Raw genomic sequence first — 15,560 nt, 5'->3', positions numbered from 1 at the left:
TCTTTCATCCCCATCGTGCATGAACCCCTATGTACATCTCTCCATAAGTCATTTCACTAATCAACCTTCATACCCACCAATACCCATCACCATTCATATTTCCATCTTCTAATACCCATTAAACCCGCTTCTCTCACTACCTTTCATAACTCATTCCACCATTCATTCACCACTTGTTTATTTTCTATCTTCCCACATACATGAAGTCTCATGCACATGGTCACCTTCATCTCACCATCCTTCTAATCTTCATACCCCAACATACCCATCCCCATGCCCATCTCCTTAACCTTCATGCCCACCACCACGACTTCTCGCTCTGGTGCTTTCCAACAACACCCCTTAGTCCACCGCAAGGCTTCTCCTCACTCCCAATCTAGGGCCTACATCGTCATCTTCGATGCTGACAGTTCTGGCAGTCGTGTCCACATTTTCTATTTCGACAGCAATTTGAATCTTGTCCACATTGGAAAAGATCTTGAGCTCTTCATGTAGACAAAACTAGGTTTAAGCGCGTATCCAACAGAACCCTAGAAAGTTGCAACACCTCTACTGCCCCTTCTGGATAAAGTTGAAAATGTTGTACCAGCAGATTACGTCGCAAGACACCGGTCAAAGTTGGGGTAACTACTAGTTCAAGGGCATTGGGAATTGAGGCATCTGATAGAATTTTGCAAGCGGTAAAAAATTTTCTTAAAGTCAAAAGCACCCTAAAATCCAAGCCAGAATGGGTCACCATCTTGGATGGAACACAAGAAAGTCTTTTTTAATGGGTGACCATAAACTATCTATTAGGGAATTTGGGAAGGAAATACTCTCATACAGTTGGAGTGGTTGATCTTGGAGGCGGTTCTATTCAAATGACATGCCATCTCAGAGATAGTTACTGAAAAAGCTTCAGAGATCTCAGATGGAGATGACACATATGTTAAGGAAATGTACCTTAAAGAAGGAAAATACTTCCTTTATGTTCACAGTTATTTGTACTATAGTCTATTAGCAGCTTGAGCAGAGATTCTTAAGGTTGAAAGTTCTGAAAATCCATACTTTTTGGGTGGCTTCCATAGGACATGCACATATGGAGGAGCGAATTATGAAGCATCAGCTCACCCAAGCAGCTCAAGCATGGAAAGATGCAGGAGGGTGGCTGATTACTACCCAAAAAGTGCTATTTTACACCTTTAATTCATTATGTTTTAAGCACTTTTATGTAGTAGTTCTCCATCTTTATTCCAATTGGCATGTTAAGGACCTAGCAATGACTTCTAATCATATTTGTGGCTAGTTTGAGTGTTTTGAAAGCTTTTTGGATCATTAAGACAAGCCAAGTAAAGGAGAGAAGCAAAGAGGAAAAACAAGCAAAGTGAAGAAAACAGAGGACAGCAGCTGCAGTCTTCTTTTGCACTTTTGGAGCACTTCCCGAAGTCCATTTTTTATATGCTATATACCATTTCAAAGCTCAAGAAGTCAAGAATCCAACGCTTCAAACGGTGTATGATTTGGAGCTTAAATGAGGAAGATATGGCCTTCGGAAGACAACTACTCCAGGCTTGTGCGAAATTCGCACAACACCTTCCAAATTCGTACAGCCCATGCGTGGTGCGAATTTTCCTCTGTTTTTGCCGACTCCACTTTAGATCTTTTCTTATGTATTTTTGATGTAATTTCCTTTCTTATCCTTGTAACTAACCAATCACAAGCTTTGCTTTTGTAAAGACTATATAAGGGGTGGAAATCACCTCTCGAATAGTGAACATATATGTTACATTTTACACTTAGTGAAATACAGAGCTCTCTCGTTTTCCTTTTCTCTTTATTATTTTCTTTTTCTCGGAAGCCAAACAACCTCTGAGGATGTTTTCCCAGAGGATGAGAGGCTAAACTTATAGTTTCTTGGAGTGAAGGAAGTTAGGTGAAAAGTCCAGATGCAAAGGTGGAAAACTCCCGTGCATTAAATACAGGTAGTTGGAGTTCATAAATGGCTTTTAAATCCAAAGTTTTGCTTTAAATCCCTTAGAATCACTTTGAATGGCCAATACATGGTAAGCTTCAGGTCTCTATGGATCCTTATTGCTAGATCCATATCAGTCCATTAGTTATCATGTATGAGCCATTGGAAAGTGGTTCAAGGTGAAGACCCATAGTGTCTAAAGCCATTAATGGACCTTGACTACCATTTCTATTTAATTTTTATGGATTAAATCTTCATTGTTAAACCTATACAGGTTTGAGAAATAACTATAGGTTAAATCCCCAATGCGAGGAGAAAAATCCAGAATTTTCCACTTTGCATTCTGAACTTGATCCTAGCAATCCTTAGCTCCGGGAGACTTTCTTTCTTCCATTTTTAATTAGTTTATGTTAATTTAGTTTCAAACACTTTCAAAACAAATTTTATTTTCTTTTAAACTTTAAGTTTTTGATAAAGGAAATCATTAAATTCAATTTCTAATCTTGAGTATATCACTGGTAGAATGAAGACCCATCCCAGAGTTCAACCCTAGAGCCACTATACTATAGTAGCTTTGCTACGCTAGTATGAGGTCATAGGTTTTATAAATGTTTTTGATTAAATGACCCGACTAGATTTACATGGAATCAAAATGGCGCCATTGCCGGGGATGGTGCCACAATACAGTGATACAACCTTTTAGAGGCTACTTGTGATTTCCATCACAAGTTTGGTGAATTCCTTTTTCACTAACTTCATTTCATTTCTTTTAATTGTAGAATTCCTTTTGTTTTCTTTCTAATCTTAACTTTCTTCTAGTTTTCTTTTGTTTTTTTTTTTTCAGGTAAGTTGTAACTTGTGCATGCCCTATTGGATTCGGGACCAAGAGGAAAGATTAGTAAGGATTGAGAATCCTCAGGACACAGAGTTGGATATCTGTGTAAACATCATGGACCCTCCACAAGAGGATCAGAATTCTCAACACGGTCAAGGGGGTAATCCAAATGCATATCTATCCATGAGGGATAGAATGCACCCACCAAGGATGAGTGCACCCTCATGCATCGTACCTCCTCTTGAGCAGCTGATTATAAGGCCCCATATTGTGCCCTTTCTACCAAATTTCCATGGAATGGAGAGTGAGAATCCATATGCCCACATCAAGGAGTTTGAGGAGGTGTGCAATACCTTTAGAGAGGGAGGAGCTTCAATAGACTTGATGAGACTCAAGCTATTCCCTTTTACTTTGAAGGACAAGGCAAAAATATGGCTTAATTCTTTAAGGCCAAGGAGCATAAGGAGTTGGGTTGATCTTCAGGCTGAATTTTTGAAGAAATATTTCCCTACCCATAGGACCAATGGGTTGAAGAGACAAATCTCAAACTTTTCTGCAAAAGAAAATGAGAAGTTCCATGAATGTTGGGAAAGGTATATGGAGGCCATCAATGCTTGTCCTCATCATGGCTTTGATACATGGCTCTTAGTGAGCTATTTTTATGATGAGATGTCTTCCTCCATGAAGCAAATTCTTGAAACCATGTGTGGGGGAGATTTTATGAGTAAGAATCTGGAAGAAGCCATGGACTTTTTAAGTTATGTGTCTGAGGTGTCAAGAGGATGGGATGAACCCAACTCAAGAGAGAAAGGAAAGTTTCCCTCTCAACCAACCCAAAATCCAAAGGGTGCAAATGTACGTGTTAAGTGAAGACATGGACATGAAAGCTAAGGTGGCAACAATAGCAAGGAGGTTGGAAGAACTTGAGTTGAAAAAGATGCATGAAGTCCAAGCCATTTCTGAGACCCAAGCCCATGTCATGCCATGCACCATTTGCCAATCATGTGATCATGTGGTAGATGAGTGCCCAACCATGCCAGCTGTGAGGAAGATGTTAGGTGATCAAGCCAATGTTGTGGGGCAATTTAGGCCTAACAACAATGCACCTTATGGAAACACCTATAATTCAAGCTGGAGAAACCATCCAAATTTTTCTTGGAAACCAAGACCACCTCCATACCAACCACAAGCCTAAACCCAAGCACCTCAACAAACCTCTTCAGTGGAGCAAGCCATTGCGAACCTAAGTAAAGTCATGAATGACTTTGTGGGTGAACAAAAGGCAATCAACTCCCAATTGCACCAAAAGATTGAAAATGTTGAGAGTTCTCAAATTAAGAGAATGGAGGGGATGCAAAATGATCTATATCAGAAGATAGATAATATTCAATATTCCATCTCTAGGCTTACCAACCTCAACACAGTGAATGAGAAAGGAAAGTTTCCCTCTCAACCAAGCCAAAATCCAAAGGGTGTTCATGAAGTTGAAACCCAAGAGGGGGAGTCTTCAAAGTTGAGGGAGGTCAAAGCTGTGATCACTTTGAGGAGTGGAAAGGAGGTTGATCAACCCTTGCCTAAGGTGAGGCAAGATGAAGAACTCTTGTCAAAGAAAACCTTGGTTAAAGAGAGCAATAACCAAGAAGAGAAGAGTGGGAAAAATGCATCCAAATCAAGCATTGAAGAAGAGCCAAGGATAGTGATTAAAGAGGATATGATGAAGAAACATATGCCTCACCCTTTTCCTCAAGCTTTACATGGAAAGAAAGAAATCAAGAATTCATCAGAAATTCTTGAAGTTTTGAGACAAGTGAAGGTGAATATACCCTTACTTGATATGATCAAGCAAGTCCCCACATATGCAAAGTTTCTAAAGGACTTGTGCACAGTCAAGAGAGGGTTACATGTGACAAAGAATGCATTCCTCACTGAGCAAGTAAGTGCTATCATTCAGAGTAAGTCTCCAGTTAAGTACAAAGATCCGGGATGTCCCACCATTTCAGTCAACATTGGAGGGACGCATGTGGAGAAAGCTTTGCTAGACTTGGGGGCAAGTGTGAATTTGCTCCCATACTCTGTGTACAAGCAACTGGGACTTGGAGGATTGAAGCCCACAGCCATCACTCTCTCCTTAGCTGATAGGTCAGTCAAAATCCCAAGGGGGGTGACAGAGGATGTTCTAGTTCAAGTGGACAAATTCTACTATCCCGTGGATTTTGTTGTGCTTGATACTGATCCCACTGTTAAGGAAGCCAATTACGTGCCAATCATCCTTGGGAGACCTTTCCTAGCTACCTCCAATGCCATCATCAATTGTAGAAATGGGGTGATGCAGCTCACATTTGGAAACATGACCTTAGAATTAAACATATTCCACCTATGCAAGAGGCATCTTCACCCAGAAGAAGAGGAAGGATTGGAGGAGGTGTGCTTGATCAACACCTTGGTTGAAGAGCATTGTGACAAGAATTTAGAAGAGAGCTTGAATAAAAGCCTTGAAGTGCTTGAAGAAGGGTTACCTGAACCCTCTGATGTGCTAGCCATCATGTCTCCTTGGAGGAGACGGGAAGAGATCTTACCACTGTTCAATAAGGAGGACACACAAGGAGCAGCTATGGAGGACCCTCCAAAGCTTGTTTTGAAGCCGCTTCCTGTTAATTTGAAGTATGGATATTTGGAGGAAGATGAGAAATGTCTAGTGGTGGTTTCTTCAACTCTCACTAGTGATCAAGAGGATAGTCTTTTGGGAGTCCTCAGAAAATTCAAGAAAGTCATTGGATGGCAAAATTTTGATTTGAAAGGGATTAGCCCTTTGGTGTGCACCCACCATATCTATATGGAGGAAGATGCAAAACCAGTGAGGCAGCCCCAGAGGAGGTTGAATCCTCACATGCAAGAGGTGGTGAGGGGTGAAGTTCTGAAGCTACTTCAAGCAGGGATCATATATCCCATTTCAGATAGCTTGTGGGTGAGCCCCACCCAAGTAGTTCCAAAGAAATCTGGAATTACTGTGATCCAAAATGAGAAAGGGGAGGAAGTCTCTACATGTCCTACCTCAGGATGGAGGGTGTGTATAGACTACAGGAGGTTGAATTCAGTGACTAGGAAGGACCATTTCCCATTGCCTTTCATGGACCAAGTCCTTGAGAGAGTCTCAGGACGTCCTTTCTACTGTTTTCTGGATGGTTACTCGGGGTAGTTCCAAATAGAGATTGATTTGGAAGATCAAGAAAAGACAACCTTCACTTGCCCCTTTGGTACTTTTGCGTATAGGAGGATGCCCTTTGGTCTATGTAATGCTCCTACAACCTTCCAAAGATGTATGCTAAGCATCTTCAGTGATATGGTGGAACGCATCATGGAAGTCTTCATGGATGACATCACTATATATGGAGGTTCTTATGAGGAGTGTTTGTTGCACTTAGAAGCTATTCTCTAAGATGTATTGAGAAAGACCTAGTGCTAAATTGGGAGAAGTGCCATTTTATGGTACAACAAGGCATTGTCTTAGGACATATAATCTCCAAAAATGGCATTGAGGTAGATAAGGCAAAGGTGGAGCTAATTGTTAAGTTGCCACCTCCCACAAATGTTAAAGGAATTAGGCAATTCCTAGGACATGCCGGGTTCTATAGGAGGTTGATTAAGGATTTATCAAAAATCTCAAAGCCTCTTTGTGAACTCTTGGTAAAGGATGCCAAGTTTGTGTGGGATGAGAAATTTCAGAAGAGTTTTGAGGAACTGAAGCAATTCCTCACAACTGCACCAATAGTGAGAGCCCCAAATTGGAAATTACCTTTTGAGGTAATGTGTGATGCAAGTGATCTTGCTATGGGGGCTGTTTTGGGGCAAAGAGAAGATGGAAAGCCCTATGTGATTTATTATGCAAGCAAAACTTTGAACGAGGCTCAAAGGAACTACACAACTACTGAGAAGGAGTTGTTGGCAGTAGTTTTTGCCTTGGATAAGTTTCATGCCTATTTGGTAGGGTCCTCTATAGTGGTGTTCACTGACCATTCCGCTTTGATGTACTTGCTAACCAAGCAAGATGCCAAGGCAAGATTGATAAGATGGATCCTTTTGCTCCAAGAATTCAATCTCCAAATCCGTGATAAAAAGGGAGTAGAAAATGTGGTAGCTGACCACTTGTCAAGACTTGTGATAGAACATGACTCACATGGTCTACCTATCAATGATGACTTCCCTGAGGAGTCTCTCATGTCAATAGAGGTAGCTCCATGGTATTCTCACATTGCAAATTACTTTGTTACTGGAGAAGTTCCAAGTGAGTGGAGTGCCTAAGACAAGAGGCATTTCTTTGCTAAGATCCATGCCTATTATTGGGAGGAGCCTTTTCTCTTCAAATATTGTGCGGATCAAATCATAAGGAAATGTGTTCCTGAACAAGAGAAATCAGGAATTCTTTCCCATTGCCATGATAGTGCATGTGGAGGTCATTTTGCCTCTCTTTTCAAGGATGCCCACTCTATGTGCAAGGGATGTGATCGGTGTCAAAGGCTTGGTAAGCTTACACGCCGAAATATGATGCCCTTGAACCCCATCTTGATAGTGGATGTGTTTGATGTTTAGGGGATAGACTTCATGGGACCATTTCCAATGTCATTTGGACATTCCTACATTTTGGTGGGAGTGGATTATGTCTCTAAGTGGGTAGAAGCAATCCCATGTAGGAGCAATGATCATAAGGTGGTTCTTAAATTCCTCAAGGACAACATCTTTGCAAGATTTGGAGTGCCTAAGACCATTATAAGTGATGGAGGAACCCACTTTTGCAATAAACCTTTTGAGACTCTTCTAGCCAAATATGGGTTTAAGCACAAGGTAGCTACACCTTATCACCCTCAAACAAGTGGCCAAGTTGAGTTAGCCAACCGGGAAATCAAGAATATATTGATGAAGGTGGTGAATGTGAATAGGAAGGATTGGTCTATTAAGCTCCTGGATTCCTTATGGGCTTATAGGACCGCTTACAAGACCATTCTTGGAATGTCTCCTTATCGCCTTGTTTATGGCAAAGCGTGTCATCTTCCAGTGGAGGTTGAATATAAAGCATGGTGGGCAATCAAGAAGCTCGACATGGATTTGACAAGAGCTGGGTTGAAAAGATGTTTGGATTTGAATGAATTGGAGGAAATGAGGAATGATGCTTACCTCAATTCAAAAATTGCAAAGGAGAGGTTGAAGAAATGGCATGATCAGTTGGTAAATCAGAAGAATTTTGCCAAGGGGCAAAGAGTCTTGCTTTATGACTCTAAGCTTCATATTTTTCCGGGAAAATTGAAATCAAGGTGGACGGGTCCTTTCATAATTCATGATGTGCAACCAAATGGAGTAGTGGAACTACTCAACTTCAATAGCACTCGAACTTTCAAAGTGAATGGGCATCGTCTCAAGCCCTATATCGAATCATTTTCCCGAGACAAGGAGGAATTCATCCTCCTTGATCCACCTCCAACATGAAAACACTTGGTTCATGGTTGAACTTAGTCTCTCCATAGGCTAAAAAGTTCATCCTCTTTTTGTTTTCTTTTAAGTTGATTTTAGTTTAATCTAGTGTTTTTCTTGTGTTTATGCATGTTTTGATTTTTATTTTTGACTTTAATTTCATTCTAATGTGGTTTGAATTGGTTTTTTGTGTTAACATGTAGGTAGGAAAGCTTGAAGAATGAAGTCATGGTGAAAACAAGGGAAAACAGGGGAGAAAAGCCAGGACTCAGCAATTTTCACACAACACTTCCCCTTGTGCAAAATTTTCGCACAACACATCCCTTGTGCGAATTCGCTTTTGTACCAATTTTCAAAAATGCATGCTCTTGGTCCCTTCCCAAAATCTCAGTGCGAATTTCACAGGAATGCGAACCTTGTACGAATTCGTTTTTTGTGCCAATTTTCAAAACCATGCTCTCTATCTTAGAGAACCACAGGAATGCGAAATTTTCGCACTACCCATCACCTTGTGCGAAATTCACTTTTCCTCTTTAAAAGCCATTTTCTCCTCTTCAATTCTCAGCTTCTTCTTCAATTCTCTCAACACCTCTCTTCGATCACCCATTTCCATCCTTAAGCTCCTCTCCTTCATCATCCCCCATCCTCAACACCACCATGGCAGCCCATCTCCATAGCTCCACTCCATAGTCGTGGCCTTCACTATTCACCACAGTCCACACCTTCAATTTTCAGCTCTATCTCCTCCTTCCACCATAAAAAACCCTTCAATTCTTCACTCAACACTCTAAATCCATCCCTAAACCAATCCCAACCTTGCTTTTACCAAACCAAAACCTCAAGCTAAGGATCTAAGCCACGGTTTCTTCATAAGAAACCCATTGCCGCCGGCTAGAGGAGCTTCCAAATCCTAAATTCTCTTCTTGAAAAGCTCCAATTTCCAAGCCTAGCCACCATGAAAAATCCTTTTCCTACCTCAGCTAGCATTTCCCACCCTCAAAAGCCAAAAGATTTCACCATTTGAATGAGCCTCAATTTTTCAAAAGGGCGGGTGAATAGTGCCTTGTGCGAAAAATTCGCACAACACCCTCCCTTGTGCGAAATTTTTGCACAACACCCCCCTTGTGCTGATTTTTCAGCTTCTCCATCCCTACCCTCCCTAATCCCAAGCCTTTGAGCCTCATTTCATCTCTTCCTCATGCCTAAGACCCGAGGAGGATATACCTCAGCTCCCCAGAGCAGTCAGAGAGCTGCCCCTGTGCAGGCCCCACTAGATGCACCTCCACATTTACCTGATTCTGCCCCTCAGAGCAGATACCATACGAGGAGAGCATCTGCCACGCCTATGGCCCCTACTCAGATTCCACCTCGGAGTCCTCCTACAAAGAAAGCCAAGACTTCAGAGCCAGGAGAGTCCTCCATAGCACCTCAGGATTCACAGTCTCAGCCTCCTTCCACCAGGCGCCCTAGAGCCAGCTCACCCATTGAGGGCAACTTCGATTGCCGATCGAGAGCATTTCATGTCGAGGCATATTTTGATCACTCTATTTTGCAACAGCAGCCTGAGTTGCGGGATTCTTACCGCCTACTTGAGAAGTACCATCTTGTACCCTTTATGACTCCGCCCCAGTTCTTTTATCCTCGAGTAGCTTTAGACGTTTACCAGTCTATGACTACTCGTGGCGTCCCGGTACCAGCCTCGATCCTTTTTACCATTGATGGACGCCAGGGTATTTTGGGGGCTATACAGATTGTCGATGCTTTCCATATCCCTTATGCACTAGTAGATCCCACTGCATTTAGATGCTAGGCCCCACTTTCTGAGTGGGACATGGTTCGTATCCTATCTCGAGGGACATCTTCCCAGAGGACCATTTTGAAGAGGGAGCTTCCCCCAGGGATGCTCCTAATTGATTCGGTGGTTTGCGCCAATCTTTTTCCTTTTCAGCATAGAGTGCAGAGGCGAGGAGCCATTCTAGAGGCATTATTCCGTATCTCTGAGGGCTACTACTTTGGCCCCCATCATTTGATTATGGCCGCTCTCCTCCATTTTGAGGAGAAGGTGCATACGCGGCGTCTTGCGAGGGCAGACACCATTCATTTACTTTTTCCTCGGCTGCTATGCCATGTTCTGGCGCATATGGGTTTTCCTACAGACCCTCATTCTGAGCCCCGCCACCATTATCGAGAGAGCTTCTCTCTTGACCAATGGAATCAGGTATGGCTCCATCAGCATTCCCTAGAACTTCCCGAGCCAAGGGAAGTCCCTCCTGCTTCGTCCACTTCAGCTCCTTCGGAGCCTGTACTAGAGGCAGCATCATCTGATGCCCCACCTGCTATTCCTCCTACCTCAGAGCCGCCCATTACTATCCCTGGTGCAGAGTACCGTGCCTTGCTCGCTTCTTTCTAGACTCTGACCACTACTCAGATGGCCATTATGGAGCGGATGGACCACTTCCAGCTTAGGCAGGACTAGCAGACTCTCATTCTCCGTGAGATTCAGCAGCACCTCGGTTTTTGCTACCAGCTCCACCTATAGTGGTACCTTCCACAGTTGCAGTGGAGGACCCCTCCTATCCACCAGAGAAGCCTACTACTTGATCATACGATCACTCCTCTCCCTTTTTGTATCTATATTCTACGTTTTTGGATGTCTTATATATTTTGGACCACTTTTATATTGGGATTGGATATATTCCATGTTTATCTTGTATATTGTACTCTCTCAGTTTATATAGACATCTTCCTTTTTGTGTATTTTAGCTATTCCTTTTTATTTCCTCTAATCATCACTCTTATGATTTTTCTTTTCTTATGCAACATGTGGTTTCTCCTGTCTATTCAGAGTCCCTTACTATCAAGAGGTATCACTTCCTCCCTTTTATTATCGCTTGCTTTTGGAACATTGGGGACAATGTTCAACCTAGTTGGGGGGAGAGTTGAGGAAGTAATTTGTTGAATTTTTGGTTAAGTTATTATGCTAACAAATTTTTTGCAAACTCTCTTTGTTTTCTCAAAGATAAATTCTCAAAAGTAAATGGGAGAAATTAAATTCTTATCTTATTGCCATAGTCTCAGAGTTTGTATTATGCTTATTAAAGTTGATAAATTGTTGAAGCTCCTTTTGATTTCAATCTTAAGTCTTCCACTCTAATCTTTTCACACACTAAACACATTAGATTCCAATTATAAGATGGAAAACTTTCTCACCCCCTAAACTTAGGAAATTTTGGACTTGGTGCCATTGACCTCATTCTATTAGTGTTGGGACACCTTATAAAAGGCCAATGTGTCTTATGAAAATTTTTTTTTGATTCACTTGTTTTGAAACCCGAGCAAGGTCCGAGGGCTATATGGTGAAAATCTTTAAAGCCTGGTGTCCTAAGCCTTTACTGGTTGGGAGTCACCGACCTCACTGCTCGTTACATGGGTGGATGGGTGGAGTATATATATATATATATATATATATATAAGAGGAGAAAAGGAGGTGCGCTCTTAGCCTTTTATATATGAGTTAATGTTGCTAAAATTAGAGAAAAACCTTAGTTGGGGGGAGAATATAGTTTGACATACTATAACTTGAAACTAAGCACCTTAACACTTAGATTTTTGTGGAAGATTAAGAAATGGTCCTTTGGGAGTGGAAATTATTTTGATACTCAAATTTGCATAATGCCCACTCTTTGTATGTTGTGATAGGTAAGTTATTTGATGACTCTTGTTGATGATTGAGTTTTATATCCTTGACTTGCCATGTGAGAGTTTGATCCAATCATGCCACTTGATTATTTTTTGGAGTGATCAGCATGATTTTGTAAATTATTATATTATCTATTTTTCTTTCTTTTTCTCTCCTTCATTGCTCAGGGACTAGCAATGTGTTAGTTGGGGGGAGTGATTACTACCCAAAAAGTGTTATTTTACACCTTTAATTCATTATGTTTTAAGCACTTTTGTGTAGTAGTTCTCCATCTTTATTCCAATTGGCATGTTAAGGACCTAGCAATGACTTCTAATCATATTTGTGGCTAGTTTTAGTGTTTTGACAGCTTTTTGGATCATTAAGACAAGCCAAGTAAAGGAGAGAAGCAAAGAGGAAAAACAAGCAAAGTGAAGAAAATAGAGGACAGCAGTTGCAGTCTTCTTTTGCACTTTTGGAGCACTTCCCGAAGTCTATTTTTTACATGCTATATACCATTTCAAAGCTCAGGAAGTCAAGAATCCAACGCTTCAAACCGTGTATGATTTGGAGCTGAAATGAGGAAGATATGGCCTTCGGAATACAACTGCTCCAGGCTTGTGCGAAATTCGCACAACACCTCTAGGTTGTGCGAAATTCGCACAACACCTTCCAAATTTGCACAGCCCATGCGTGGTGCGAATTTTCCTCTGTTTTTGCCGACTCCACTTTAGATCTTTTCTTATGTATTTTTGATGTAATTTCCTTTCTTATCCTTGTAACTAACCAATCACAAGCTTTGCTTTTGTAAAGACTATATAAGGGGTAGAAATCACCTCTCGAATAGTGAACATATATGTTACATTTTATACTTAGTGAAATACAGAGCTCTCTCGTTTTCCTTTTCTCTTTACTATTTTCTTTTTCTCGGAAGCCAAACAACCTCTGAGGATGTTTTCCCAGAGGATGAGAGGCTAAACTTATAGTTTCTTGGAGTGAAGGAAGCTAGGTGAAAAGTCAAGATGCAAAGGTGGAAAACTCCCGTGCATTAAATACAAGTAGTTGGAGTTCATAAATGGCTTTTAAATCCAAAGTTGTGCTTTAAATCCCTTAGAATCACTTTGAATGGCCAATACATGGTAAACTTCAAGTCTCTATGGATGCTTATTGCTAGATCCATATCAGTCCATTAGTTATCATGTACGAGCCATTGGAAAGTGGTTCAAGGTGAAGACCCATAGTGTCTAAATCCATTAATGGACCTTGACTACCATTTCTATTGACTTTTTATGGATTAAATCTTCATTGTTAAACCTATACCGGTTCGGGAAATAACTATAGGTTAAATCCCCAATGCGAGGAGAAAAATCCAGAATTTTCCACTTTGCATTCTGAACTTGATCCTAGCAATCCTTAGCTCCGGGAGACTTTCTTTCTTCCATTTTTAATTAGTTTATGTTAATTTAGTTTCAAACACTTTCAAAACAAATTTTATTTTCTTTTAAACTTTAAGTTTTTTATAAAGGAAATCATTAAATTCAATTTCTAATCTTAAGTATATCACTGGTAGAATGAAAACCCATCCCAGAGTTCGACCCTAGAGCCACTGTACTATAGTAGCTTTGCTACACTAGTATGAGGTCATAGGTTTTATAAATGTTTTTTATTAAATGACCCGACTGGATTTACATGGAATCACTAGCTTTTAGGGCTCTCAAAGTTAATGAATCAACATGAACCCACATGAACTGCACATTCGGTGGGATATGAAATGGTGAAAATGGTGCAAAAAAAAACTTTTGCAGTTCATTGAATTGGTCTCCAGAGACAAGCACAGGGAGGAGAGTGTAACAAAAGCTGCAGTTGCAGTGATGGGTGATCTTGTAGACACACTTGGTTCAAATATGAAGATACTCTTCAAAGACTGTACATTCTGTGAAGAATTTTTGGGTGAGTGCCTTGAATTGAACAGCTCAAGGAGACAGCAACCTGGAACCAAGAAATGATTAGGACGACAACAAGGTCACCTGCAATTCAACGGTTAGTTGAGATTAAAACTATTGCAGAGCAATTACATTTCGAGATATCAACCTTATTATTGCATGGTGGAAAGGTGATAGAAGCAATTAAATGGTTTCGCCAACACAATGCTTCTTGCAGAAAGCTAGTGAGAGCACCAAAAGTCATATTTCTTCATTGGGAATGGATGAATAGACAGTTTTTGGTGTTTTTTGAGTTACTAGAGACAAGCTCTGTAACCATCAGAGCATTTCGTCTTTAGTTTTAGGCACTGCAAATAACCCTTTGACTGGGTGGGAATTGACTCCAACTTACCATTATCAGCTTGCAGCCCACTACTTAAAGGAGAAGAGGTTATGTTTGGAACTTGCACCGTCGATGATAGAAACTATTGGTGAGATTGATGGCACTGCTGAATTTGTGTTTCCTTCGATTTATGTTGGGGACAACTATGTTCATCGTCTAACCCAATATAAAACTGATGGAAAGCTAGTTGAGTTGAATGCTCATTGTGTGTATGTTGATCATGGTTGTGGAAGTTGTGATTGTAACGATGATACTGGAATTAGTGAGGCTCTTTTGAACACCCGAGTTGAAGTTATTGTCAATAAGGACAATGATCTCCTCACCACCCAACTTGAGAACCAAAAATTGTATTTTGAGTCTCTACTACTAGAAGTCAAAGAAGAACTATGAGAGGGAAATTTCTAAACCAATTGAGAAGATTGTGACTTCAAAACTATAAAAGTTGCAAGCAAACCTAGATTTAAGTTGCTGAATGTCAATGGTAATTTCACATCAAATGAGAGGGATTGCTAAGTCGATAAGAGTGTGCATTCAGGGAGAGTGGCAGCTGCAATCACCAACCTTACAGTACAGTACTAGTGACACCCCGGGCCTAATCCTACAAGGCCATGCATGGCCACCTTCCTAGGCCCATTTTCGAAGCCCATGTGCTTCTCTTCCTTACCCTCATAATTGATTTTTGAAAATTCAGTTTTCAAATAATTTAGCTTAACTTTTCATTCTTCTTTAGAGTTTAGGATTCACCAAAAGTCCCATTTTTCAATAAAATTCGCTGCCATTTTCTTTGACAAGCAATCTTCACATCTTCCTTGATATTTAAATTTTTTAAAAATAAACATGAATTTAATTTAGTAATTCTAAATGATGGAATTTATGAAATTGATTCATGTGAAAATAAATTGGGTTTTGGTGGGGGCCCAACATTAGTGATGTTTTCTTTAAAAAATAAATTTGAGTGAAGTGTTATGTCTGCCATTGGTAATTTCCTATCATGTTCAGTGATGCATGTGACATATTTTATGCTCATTATTTTGCACTAACCCCATGTCCTGATAGCGCATTATTGTTTGCTACTAAGGTATGCACACACTCTCACTTTGACCATTCTTCATGCATGTTTGGCTTCTAGTGTAATATCATTTTGGGTAACTCTTGATCTATTAGTTAATTATCATGTCTACTTTATTTTATTTAGTAGAGACCCATTTTAGGGGCTTAGAGGGGTGTTACGGTTTTTTTCCGTACCTTCCCAATAAGTAACCTAACCCCTAAGCCTAGATTTGGTTTTTCGTAGACCATTTTTTCCA

At 40.6% G+C, this 15,560-nt stretch overlaps 1 pseudogene; it reads left to right on the top strand.

Annotated features, from left to right (window-relative positions):
• The first annotated feature begins 294 nt into the window (after nt 1–294).
• LOC117920492 lies at nt 295–13,698 on the top strand (annotated as a pseudogene).
• The last annotated feature ends 1,862 nt before the right edge of the window (nt 13,699–15,560 follow it).

This window comes from Vitis riparia, chromosome 1 (assembly GCF_004353265.1).
Source record: "Vitis riparia cultivar Riparia Gloire de Montpellier isolate 1030 chromosome 1, EGFV_Vit.rip_1.0, whole genome shotgun sequence".
Classification (NCBI taxonomy): domain Eukaryota; kingdom Viridiplantae; phylum Streptophyta; class Magnoliopsida; order Vitales; family Vitaceae; genus Vitis; species Vitis riparia.
This window is presented reverse-complemented; position numbering and strand designations above follow the sequence as displayed.